Source organism: Hypanus sabinus, chromosome 12 (genome assembly GCF_030144855.1).
Source record: "Hypanus sabinus isolate sHypSab1 chromosome 12, sHypSab1.hap1, whole genome shotgun sequence".
Classification (NCBI taxonomy): domain Eukaryota; kingdom Metazoa; phylum Chordata; class Chondrichthyes; order Myliobatiformes; family Dasyatidae; genus Hypanus; species Hypanus sabinus.
The window spans coordinates 39046264-39057835 of record NC_082717.1 but is presented as its reverse complement, the minus strand read 5'-3'; the positions used below and the strand labels follow the sequence as shown (position 1 = coordinate 39057835).

The following is an 11572-nucleotide window of genomic DNA, read 5'->3' as shown; positions in this document are numbered from 1 at the left end:
TATCGTTCAGGTGCAGGTTGATGTGACTAGGCAAAATAGTTCAGCATAGACTAGATGGGCCAAAGGGCCCATTTCAGAGCTGGAGTGCTCTATGTCTCTAATATCTAATCTCAAGGATGTACGTTCATGCACATCTCTCTGACTATCACTACATACCAATCTGACGCCATTTTGTCTTACACACCTGACCATATACTAAGATAGAATCAAATTTAACTCTTTCCTACAGGTGTGAATTCACAAATGTCGCAAAAAATGGCAGAGTTATGTCTTCTGAGGAAGATTGTCAAAGGATATAGAAAAAATAGATCAGTTGGAAATATGGCACAGATATGGCAGATGGAGTATAATCTAGACAGGTGTGAGGTCAAATGCAAGAGGAAAAATATATAATAATTGGCAGGACCTTTAGCATCATTAATGTACAGAATGACTTTGGGTGCAAAACTCCCTGAAAATTGTAACATAAGTAGATAATGGAGATAGGCTAACCCCTAGTGACATCGATGGATCTGGGGTTGAAAAGGGTGAACAGCTTTAAGTTCCTCAGCACACACCACTGTGGATTTCACGTGGTTCGTACATACCGGCTGTTTGGTGAAAAAAGCCTCTTTCACCTCAGATGGTTGAAGAAGTTTGGTCCCCAAATCCTACAGACTTTTGACAGAAGCACAATTGAGAGCATCCTGACTGGCTGCATCACTGCCTGGTATGGGAACTGTACTTCCCTCAATCGCAGGACTCTGTAGGGAGTGGTGCGGACAGACCAGCACATCTGTAGATCTGATCTTCCCACTATTCAGGACACTTACAGAGACGGGTGTGTAAAAAGGGGCCGAAGGATTATTGGGGACCCAGGTCACCCCAAGCACAAACTGTTTCGGCTGCTACCATCTGGGAAATGGTACCACAGCATAAAAGCCAGGACCAACAGGCTCTGGGACAGCTTCTTCCACCTGGCCATCAGATTGGTTAATTCAAGCTGATACAACTGTATTTCTATGCTACATTGACTGTCCTGTTGTAAATACCATTTATAACAAATTACTTTAAATTGCATTTAGATAGAGAAGTAACATTACGATTTTTACTCCTCATGCTTGTGAAGGATGCAAGAAATAAAGTCAATTCAATTGAGTGGTAAAGAAAGCATACCGCATGGATTTCTCTTCATTGATCAGGTCACTGAGTATAGAAGTTAGGAAGTCACCTTACAGTTGTATAAAGCTGTGATTAGGCCACATTTGATGTATTCCAGGAAGCACATTGAAACTCTGGAGTCAATGCAAAAGAGATTCACCTGAACGTGACCTTAATTTACAGTTATAAGAAGAGGCTGGACAACTTAAATTGTTTTCTCTGGAGTATCAGAGGCTGAGGCACAACTGAAACTAGTATTTAAAATTTTCAGAGATATAGATGAGGTTGATAGGAGGATCTTTCCCAGAGTCAGGATGTCAAGTACTGAGACACATCTTTAAGATGGTAGGCAATTTAAAAGGCAAGTTGTTTTTTTTTTACACAGAGTGGTAGGTGCCTGTAATATACTGCCAAAAGAGGTAGTGGTAGCAGATAGCAAATATTTCAGAGGCATTTATACAGGCACTTGAGTAGACAGTAACAGAGTAATATTTACCATGTGCAGCAGATGGGATTAGTTTAATTTGGCATCATGGTCAGCAAAGACTAGGTGAGCCAAAGGGTTCTATTTATTACTCAGTTTCATCGTGTATCAAAGTTACAGACTTAAATAAACTATGGATCTTTGTCAATATTAAAAATTGAAAGATCTTTTACAGTATCTATTTTCCTAATATTAAACATGAACTTGTTTTGTTTTACCATATTCAGTGAGCAAACTGATTAACATTGCAATTACCTGTCATTATTTCCCACCTTTTTATTACTTTGATTTGTTACAGACCCGTTTGTTACAAATATACAAGACTTCTTTGATTTAGCAAATGTAGCAAGTGTGCCTTTTCAGAATTTGGAAGGAAGCTACCACTCTGTGTAAAAGAAAAACTTGCCTTTTAAACTGCCTACCATCTTAAAGATGTGTCTTTTAGTACTTGACATCCTGACTCTGGGAAAGATCCTCCTATCAACCACATCTATATCTCTGAAAATTTTCAATACTTCTTTCAGGTTGTGCCTCAGCCTCTGATACTCCAGAGAAAACAATTTAAGAAACTTGACATTCCTTCCATTATTGTACATGTTTCACTTGCAACAGAAAGAAAAGTTTAGAATCAGCATGATACTTTAAGCAGGAACACATTTTTTTTACGTTCCACTGTAAATGATCTAGCTCCTCTGTATATTTTGGTGTCTATCCTCTTACATCCCTAACTTTCTTAGATCAGCAAATATTAGTTTGCTTATTGTTCCAAGAGCCAAGCATACAAAAACAAGGATGTTTCTGTGTCTGGAGGATCTAAGTTATAAGGAAATATTGAACAGGTTAAGACTTTATTCCTTGGAATGTAGAAGGTTGAGGGAAGATTTGATAGAGTTATGCAAACTTACGAGTGGTATAGATCGGCTAAATGCAAACTGGCTCTTTCCACTTAAGTTTTGTGGGACTACAACTAGAGGTCGTGGATTAGGGGTGAAAGGTGAAAAGTTTAAAGCAAATACGAGTGGGAACTTATTCACTCAGAGGGCAATGAGAGGGTGGAATGAACTGGCAGAGCAAGTGGTGCATGTAAGCTTGATTTCAACGTTTAAGTTTTACTTAGACACTATGGTATAGGGAGCTATGGTCCTGGTGTAGGTCTATGGAAGTAGGCAGTTTAAGTGATTTGACAAGGACTAGGACAGACAAAGGGCTTGTTTCAGTGCTGTACTTTTCGAAGACTAACTAGTGATGGGGTCTCCTGCTTTTATGTACCAAAAATCTGGAATACTCTACAACGGATTAGTACCGTAGAAAGTTTCGAAACACTTATAAAAACAACTTTTAAAAAAACGGCCTACTTATAGGATTACTTAATACCTGTTGATGTTGATTATATTTATATCATACGGTATATGATTACATTTTATGTTTGTCTCTGCGTATGATTTTTTTGGTCTCATTTTTATGACTACATTGATATCTTTACAATCCATGTACTTTAAGCCTTCATCTTAATGTATGAAAGGTACTACAGAAATAAATTACATACTTCAAATCCGATAACCAGTAGTTATTGATTCATGTAAAAATATCATTCAATCGTAACAGAATGTTGCAAAATTTAGTCCATTTTAATCTAATTAAGACAAATAAAATTCTTGAAATGAATGAGATTCCCCTAACTTGGTTGTTTGACTTTTCACAGCAGTATCTTAGAAAGAGGAATTTCGTTTTACGGAACGGCGAAGTACTACCGTTAATATAACAAGATGCATAATTAAGCAAAAGCCATTCTGCAATCTGCACTGCAACGCAGAAGAATCACACCACATTGTAATCTCAATGAGTTACAGAAAGTTGAACACTTTTCTTCTTCTCCCAACTTCTACTGTAACGAAGCAGAATTCCGACACCGCAGAGTGAAGTTCGTTAAGCACAGATACGTTCCTCCTACTGAAGAACCGGATACAATATCTATAAAAAAAAGTTATGCCTCTAAAGAAGTAACCCAGAACTCAGTCGAAGACCAAACTTTAAATGAAAAAACTCCGAAGTTCCTCCGCAACCACCGGGAACCCCACCCTTCCGGAGCTGTCATTCTTGGCGAGGAGCTGGCGAATGAGCGGTGGTTGTGGGCGGGGCTGCTTCCGCAGACCAATGGGGTGCGGCGTGTGGTCTCGGTGCGCGCGATGCCTTTGTTCAGGGCAAGGACCCCGGCGCCATGCTTAGTGCTTCGAGCAGTGGAAGGAGGGAGGGGGAATGGCAGCATTTCACTTTTCTTATCGAGGATAGCTATTGTACACAACTCAAAATTATTAAAATATACACACAATTGAGACATTCAACTTTGAATAAAATCATCCTTCAAATGTCTTTTGTGACAACCCCCCTCGGAATACATTCCCAACTAATTTCATTAATATTTGAATGTCTTTCAATCTGTTTCCAAATTTGTTCGTATAGATTTCTAGCATTTGAACAGTTCAATGCAAATTAAGAAGCAACGTAACCGAGACTTCTATTTATAAACCCTTTTCCGTAACTGATGAGGGTGGGTGGAGAGAATGGAAAACCTGAACACCATCTTTACCATTCATCGAAAAAAACTCCCAGAGAGGAATAAGGGAAGAGAAGGAAAATAAAACACACCATTAAAAGCATTTCCAGAACGACAGCTGTCAGTTTTTTTTTAAAAGGGAGGGAAAAAAAGGCGCAAAGAAGTTTCAAATGTCCTCTCTCCTTCCAAATTAAAAAAAATAAACACAGGACAAAGTGGAAAAGATGCATTTAATTAAAAAATAGAGAGATGTCGCTTTAAAAAAAGGACGTATATAACTTATATGAGATGCTAAAATATTTTCCTTGCAGGAAAATGCCCTGAACAGCTCTTATTTTTGTGTGTGTGTGTGTGTTGAGCGGATTTTTTTTGTTCTTGGTCATCTCGCCCCTGATTTGATGGCGAGGAAACCCCGTTGACAAGGCACGCTTCATGACGGTGAGTTCCTTCAGTGTATTATAATTTTGCGATAAAAATTTCAAGGAAAAAAAACAACTCCTTCGGGGAGGGGGGAAAGGAAAAAAAATAGGGTCTAAGGGAAATATTTTTTCTTAGAAAAATCACCTCCCCGCCTTTAGAAGGAGCAGCAGAAAGAGGAGGGAAAACAAATCACCCATCAACGACAACAGTAACCACCACCACCACCAAAAGAAAAGCTACTGCACTGTTTAATTTAGAAAAAAACCTCTTCGCCCCTCATCTCCACCCTCTCCCCAATCTAAATGACTCATTGATTGTAAAGAGCCGTTCGAAAATATAGTTTTACTTTCCGCCCCCGTGATCACGATGAGTTTAAAAAAATAGACGCCCGAGAGGGAGAGGGAAATAATCGTCTGAAATCCCTCCCTCTTTTTCCTGCTTTCTAAGCGGTTTTATCTGGAGTCACGGGCGGTTGTTGGAAGCGCCATTTGGTAAATGGACCTCACGGGGTTATTTTTCAAAGCGACGGTTCTAGATTCTCCCAGTAGATTTTTCCCCTCCTTTTCCTCCCACCACCATTGCTCGTCTTTTCTCCAGCGAAGGAGCAGCCCGTCTAAAGATGGATGGAGCCCGGCTCGGCGGCTTCTCCCACATTTTGCAGCGCTCCGCTGAAGAGAAACACCCCCGCACACCTGCCGATTTCTACTGTTAACGAGCAGTTGCTTCCTCCTGAGCAGCTAAAATAAAATAAACCTAAACCGACCCCGTGGAAAAAAAAACAATGAAGCCTTTGGTCTACTCTTCCTGTTCATGGTGATGGGCGGGTTTGGAGGCCGATCATTTGTTTTTATTTTCCGATATTTAATTCCCTCTTCCCTTTCTCAAGGTCTCATTAATTTCTACCCGAGTCGTTCGAGTTTTTGTTTAAGGGCTTATTTTTCAGTGTTTTGGTGGTGGTTGGTTTCGTACAACATGGCGATACCAGTTTTCCCCCTTTACCTTAAAATTGTTCAGTTCTAAGGCGATTTCCCCCCCTCGGCCTCTGGAAATAAAACATAATAAAGCCTGGGCTCGGAATCGCGCATTGCTTCTCTCCCTTCATTGCATTCGGCCCTTCACTTATGTTTACTTCGCGTTCGTCCTACCTCGTCGGAATTACATCTTGATGTCAATGAGAAATTATTTTCTTTTCCCCCCTTTCCGACGCCAAGTATAGTTGTTAAAGACCAGGAAAGAAAATACTATCTGATACTCAGTTTGTGGAATATGTTTTAACCACCGTATCTCGCAGTGGGCGGGATTTGAAGTTGGGTTTCAACCCATCTTTTTTTCGAAGAACTGGAACTGCTCTCCCTTTTACCTTTAAACCGTCTTAAAAAAGACAGCTGGGCTGTTGTAGCTATTTCGTTACTTTTGACGGCTCTACTCCCGGAGAAACGGGATGCTTCCCTTAACGGCCTTTTGCTTCCGTTTGAGAATCTAGAGTACTGTAACAAACTACTTTGACCACGTCGGCAATGCACAGAACAGAATTTTTCATTAAGCGACGATGTTAATCTAAAACTCAAGTAGTGGGGATGAACAAACTGGCGCCGTGCCAACAGCAGTTGCGCACTTTAAATTTGCTGAAGCGACGCCATTTTCACTGCTTGAGAAGCCCAACGTTTTTTCCAAACATTTTACCACATAGAATCACAAACTGTTTGTAAAGTCGTTATGTGGCTTGTTGGTTGTCTGTTCGTCTGTAGCACGATTTGTTTTAAATGCTAACTTATATGGTTTTTCCACTGAATGCAATAAAAATATATGCACTTGTGTGTGTTTTTGTTCGGTACTTTAAACTTGTTTTTTCAGTAAAGTTTAGTATGGCGCAGTTCCTTAAAGTTTCGAAATTTTGAATGTTCTTAAATTTTCATTGTTTTAATATTACTCATAATATAGCTGACTATTTCAAAGAGTTCAAGTGTTAGGGTTTCTGAAACATAATTGCAACTTTTTTTGCAGCGTTTTACTTAAAGTATGAATTTGCTTTGATACAAAATCTCAGAAGAGCTTTTAAAGGTATTAGCAGCCTTTATTAAAGCGTCCACAAAGTGCAAAAATATTGTTGAAGCAGATGATTTTCACAGTACAAATGTTTAAAACTTGCTTGAACCACAGAAGGATTACGCAAAAACCTTTTTTTTTGTACACCGTGTTTTTTTTTGGAAAAAAGATGACTTTTGTCTTAAACGTTATTTATGTAATTGGTAAATATTCAATGCATTATATAATGTAGCAATGAACTGTATGGTTTGTCATTTGTGCCAAAAATGCAGTTTTGGCCCTATCTCCATTTTCTGTTGCTGCTTCATGGGCAGTTGAATTTATCTTATGTTGAGTGTTTATAGGATACACCTGAACAGATATTATAATACATGAATCACATAGATTATAAGGTTCATGAAGACTACTACTGTACTTCAAAAGTGCTCCATTACTGTAAAGCATTTTGAGATAACCTGAAATGTGAAAGGCTTGCATTTAATTGCCAGCTCTTCACAATCTTTTTATGGATCTGTCATCTACAATTTGCATTCTTTTAATATGTAAGGTGGAAGTATGCAAGTAGATAACAAAATGATTTAATGTATAGAAAGGTAAATTGAAACATTTAAAGCCTCATAGAACCCCAATAGCATAAGGGATGAATCTGCACAGTATTGTGAAGTTTTGAAAGAAGGATAAATGTTTGCCTTAAATAGAAAATTATACCAGAGATAAAAGTTTAATTAGTCTCATGGAGTGCAATTAGCATACCAATAAGCAATTTTTGTAGCCACTATATGAATGAGAGAAGCTCGCTTAGACAGGACAGTTTGTCCAGTAGCATGGTAATATGTCATAATGATTGATGAAGTTGCAAATGAGATGTAAATGATATTGTTCATCTTGCAGTGTGCAAGGGCTGGCGAGGTGGAGCATATTCTTTCATGTTTGATTTAAACATTATGTGCAATAGCACACTCAAAATACTGGCCAAACATTCTGCTTTCATTTTTCTGTAAATAGTAATGCACATTTTAGTGGTATTAATAGCAATAAAGATACTTCTTTGTGCATGTTGCTATGTATAATAATTTTTCAATGGTGACAACCTATGACTCAGAAAATAGTGAGTTCAAGTCCTACTTTATTAGACATTAAACTGAGATTCCCTGAGGTTTCCAGTTGGCTGTGTAAGATCCTATGTTTCTAGGTTTCAAAGAAAAACTTTGAATGTCATTGGATATTCTGGTCAATATTTATCCCATTCTATCTTGCAGAACAACTCTTGCATGGAACATTTCGAGATGAAAGGCACAATATAAATGCAGCGATTTATTTTTGTTTTACACATTGATCACTGTAAAATATACAATAATTATAAGTCTAGGTATTGTTCCACACCTCCAAAAGGCATGTGAAACTGATGATATGTGACAGACAACATACGCTTAGGTTTTGCTGTGATACTAAATTACGCACAATGCCCAGAAATGCTTATTGATGATACATATAACTATTATCCATTTTAAAATTTTACATTTCAGCTTTCAACCTAATGAAGTGGAGTAGTATATTGTGTACTATTTTATGATTAGTAGGTAGTAATCTGAATAGAAAATCCTTAATTTTTCTTTCAGATAGCTACCGCCAGTGCAGTTTTTCCCTTCAGAACCTATTGATATCAACTCTACCACCACACTTACATAGATGAGAATAAACATAGAAACAAAAAGTGAATTATTATCAAAATCGAATGGACAGATGAATGAGTGAAGCTCAGATTGATCAAAGTGTTCTAGTGCATGAGCCACATTAGGTCACATTGAGCAGGTCCAACACGTAGGCAAAGGGTTTAGTGTTTAAGAACATTGAGGTCTTGTTGCAGTTGTACAGGTGTTGAGTTTACACCTGGAGCACTGTGGACATTTATGAGCCCCTTAAATAGAAAAGCATTTAGTACCGTTGAAGGTACTTCAAAGGAGATTGAGCAGGCTAATTTCTGGGATGAAGGGGCTGCCTGATCAAGAGAAGCTAGACAGATTGGGCCTACATCCTTTACAGTTGGAGAAGAATGACGGTGACGATTCAGATGTATAAAATCCTAAGGAGACTTGTAGATGTTGAAAGGAGGAGTTGTCAACAAGGGGGCATAGCTGTACAATACTGTACAGGGTGAAACATTGAAAGTTGGGGAGGTAGAGATTTTTATCAGATGGTAGATGGCTGAGCGGAATTCTCTGCCACTTTAGGTGAGGCCAGATCATTAAATATAGTTAAAATGAAGGTAGATAGATATTTGAAAGGTCAAGGAATTGCAAGTTAATGGGGAACTGACATGGAAGAGAAATTGAGGCCAGCATGGATCACCCATGATCATATTGAATGGTGGAAGCAGGCTTGAGGGACTGAGTGGTCTATCCCTGCTCCTATTTTCTCTTGCTCTTATGCACCCTTCAGCTACTCACTAGATAAATCTCTGGAATATTAGGGTACGCTTTTTTAAATGAATTGAAGTTTTTTAGTTACAGAAAGTTGAGCTTTAATCTGGATGTAGATGGAAGAGTCAAGTGCCAAAGAAAAAGTGATAAAAGCTCCAAGAACCAAAGTCATTGGTACCACGGAAATATTCCAGCAGCTAGAATTGTGATATACTCTTACACAAAAAAGGACAAATAAATCTGTTATTACCCATTCTTGGTCATTAGAAAATTGACTTCCACTTATTTTCTTCTTGCAATTTTTGATAATTATTTTGACTCAACGTAGCATTAGTTAGGTAGTCAACTGGGAAAGTGGCGGAAGGAATAGGAGTTGGAATTTAACTAGACAAGTGCAAAGTTCTGCATTTTAAGGAAGTTAAACCAGGGTATGGCATAGTCAGTGAATGATAGGATCCGATGGAGTGTTGTTAAACAGAGGGTCCTTGGGATGCAAGCACATAATTCCCTGAAATTGACCACACAGGTAGACAGGAAAATGAAGGTATATGACATTCATTGGCCGGATAACTGAGAACAGGATTTGGGAAGTCATACTACAGCTGTTCAAGATGTTGATGAGATCTCACTTGGAATATTGTGTGCAGAACTGGCTACACACTATTGATGGATGTGATTAAGCTAGAGAGGTGGAGAAAAATTCACAAGAATGTCACTGATATTAGAGGGCTTGAGTTAGAATGAGGGACTGGATATGCTGGGACTGTTTTCATTGGAGCTAAGAAATCTGATGGTGACCTTATGGGAATTTATAAAATCTTAAGAGGCATAAATAGGAGAGATAGTGACAGTACTTTCTTTCCCAGGATAGGAGAGTCTAAAACTAGAGACAACAGATTTAAAGTGGTTCTGAGAGGAAGTTTACATACTGAGGGAGGTTGGTAGATGGAATGACCTGTTGGAGGAATTGGTGGATGAAGATAGAGTTACAAGTTTAAAAGGTATTTGGATAATGCGAGGATAGGAAAGGTTTGGAGGGATATGTACCAAATGGGACTACCGTAGATTGGCACCTCAGTCAGCATGGATGAGTTGGGCTAAAGAGCCTGTTCCTGTGCCATAGTGTGACTCAATGAGGTAACAAAATATATTGAAGGGTGTTGTTGTAGTCTTTATAGATTTCATTAAGGTTTTTAACAGGTTTTCACATTCAACACTGGCTTTAAAGGTTAGATCATATGGTGTCCAAGGCAAGTTGGCAAATTGAGTCCAAAATTGGATAGTTAGTAGGAGGCAGAGAATGAGGTTAAACTTTGTGTTTGGAGGTCTGTGTTCATTATAAAGCAATGACCTTGCACTGGTGAGATGAGATTAAGCTACTTTGGTTGTGAGTACTGGAACATGACCAGCAGAGATGTGTTAAGAAACGGTTCTTATATTAACAGGAAGAGAGAGTTCGTTATCTGAAGTAAAAAAAAGATGTTAATCCAGAAGGCCCTGTGTTTCACCCACATTTCACTGCTACTCAGTACACATTTCTCACATGTCTGACCCCATTTTTCTGCATTATTTTCTATTTTTGCCATGTTTAGAATTAGCAAAGACTTGGATGAGGGTTTCATCAACAGATGAGTGAGATCAAAGTTGCGAATGACCTGGTTGATTTTCAGGTTGTTGACAGGAAAAGGAGTTGAATCAGTGGCTAGAGTTTGTGACTGGGACTGTAGTCAACAGCTTTGATCTTTCTCATATGTAGTTGAGGAAAGTTTTCACTTATCCATACTGGATATCAAACAGATTGTTTAGAAATACAGGTCGTGCAGTGGACTAAAGAGTTGGTTATGAAGAGGACATACAGACACTGGGATATAAGAAGGGACCAAGACTGGAATGACCGGAGGCACCAGACATAATGTTGCAAGTGGAGAAAGAAGATGCTCTGGAGCTGCATGGCCAAACTGAATCTCGATAGATGAGAACGATCCAATGATCATTTCCAGGTAGAGAGATAGGAGACTGCAGATGATAGAAAATAGAGTAACAATTTGCTTGAGGAATTCAGTAGGTAGAACAACATATGAAGGAAAATATGAATTGTCAACATTTTGGGCCAACACCTTGCATGAGGTCACGATGCAAAGCTTTGTGGTTATTCTTTGTAGAATTCCGAAGTAAGAAGAGGTGAAGTGGCTTTCTTACAATCAAATGTGGTGACATTAATGAGTGTAGTGAAGCCATTATAACTCCTCACTGAGGTTTCACTCTAAGTGAAGGAATTACATTTCAGGAAACATGGGCATTATTTGGGAGGTAAAAGCATAACTGGGGTAGAAATTGAGTTCTGACAGATTCAAAAAGAAGTGGACAGTATCCAAGAAGTGAGAATTGTTTAAGCTATCCACTCTGATGGGTTCTAGAAGAAGATTAGATGATTATCAGTTTAGTGGGAATAGGGTCCTGGAAGCAACATAAATCAGTCTTAGTGTACAGACTCAAAGTCTATTTTAA

The 11572-nt window shown here is 38.6% G+C and overlaps 1 protein-coding gene and 1 long non-coding RNA gene across 3 annotated transcripts in view; one reads left to right on the top strand and one right to left on the bottom strand.

Moving 5' to 3' along the window:
• Window positions 1-3233: 3233 nt before the first annotated feature.
• LOC132402789 (uncharacterized) lies at window positions 3234-5952 on the bottom strand. Its single transcript, XR_009515081.1, has 2 exons — window positions 5744-5952; window positions 3234-3595 (listed from the first exon to the last, which is right to left on the bottom strand). It is a non-coding gene; the product is annotated as an uncharacterized LOC132402789 (long non-coding RNA).
• The window catches only part of LOC132402788 (BRD4-interacting chromatin-remodeling complex-associated protein-like), a 54377-nt gene continuing 46398 nt past the window's right edge, over window positions 3594-11572 (top strand). The window contains exon 1 of one of the 2 annotated variants that reach the window (XM_059985769.1): window positions 3594-4616. The gene's annotated coding sequence lies outside the window, so the exon portion shown is untranslated. Of the gene's footprint in view, window positions 5090-11572 lie in introns of both variants that reach the window. The other variant, XM_059985770.1, reaches the window with a different exon arrangement.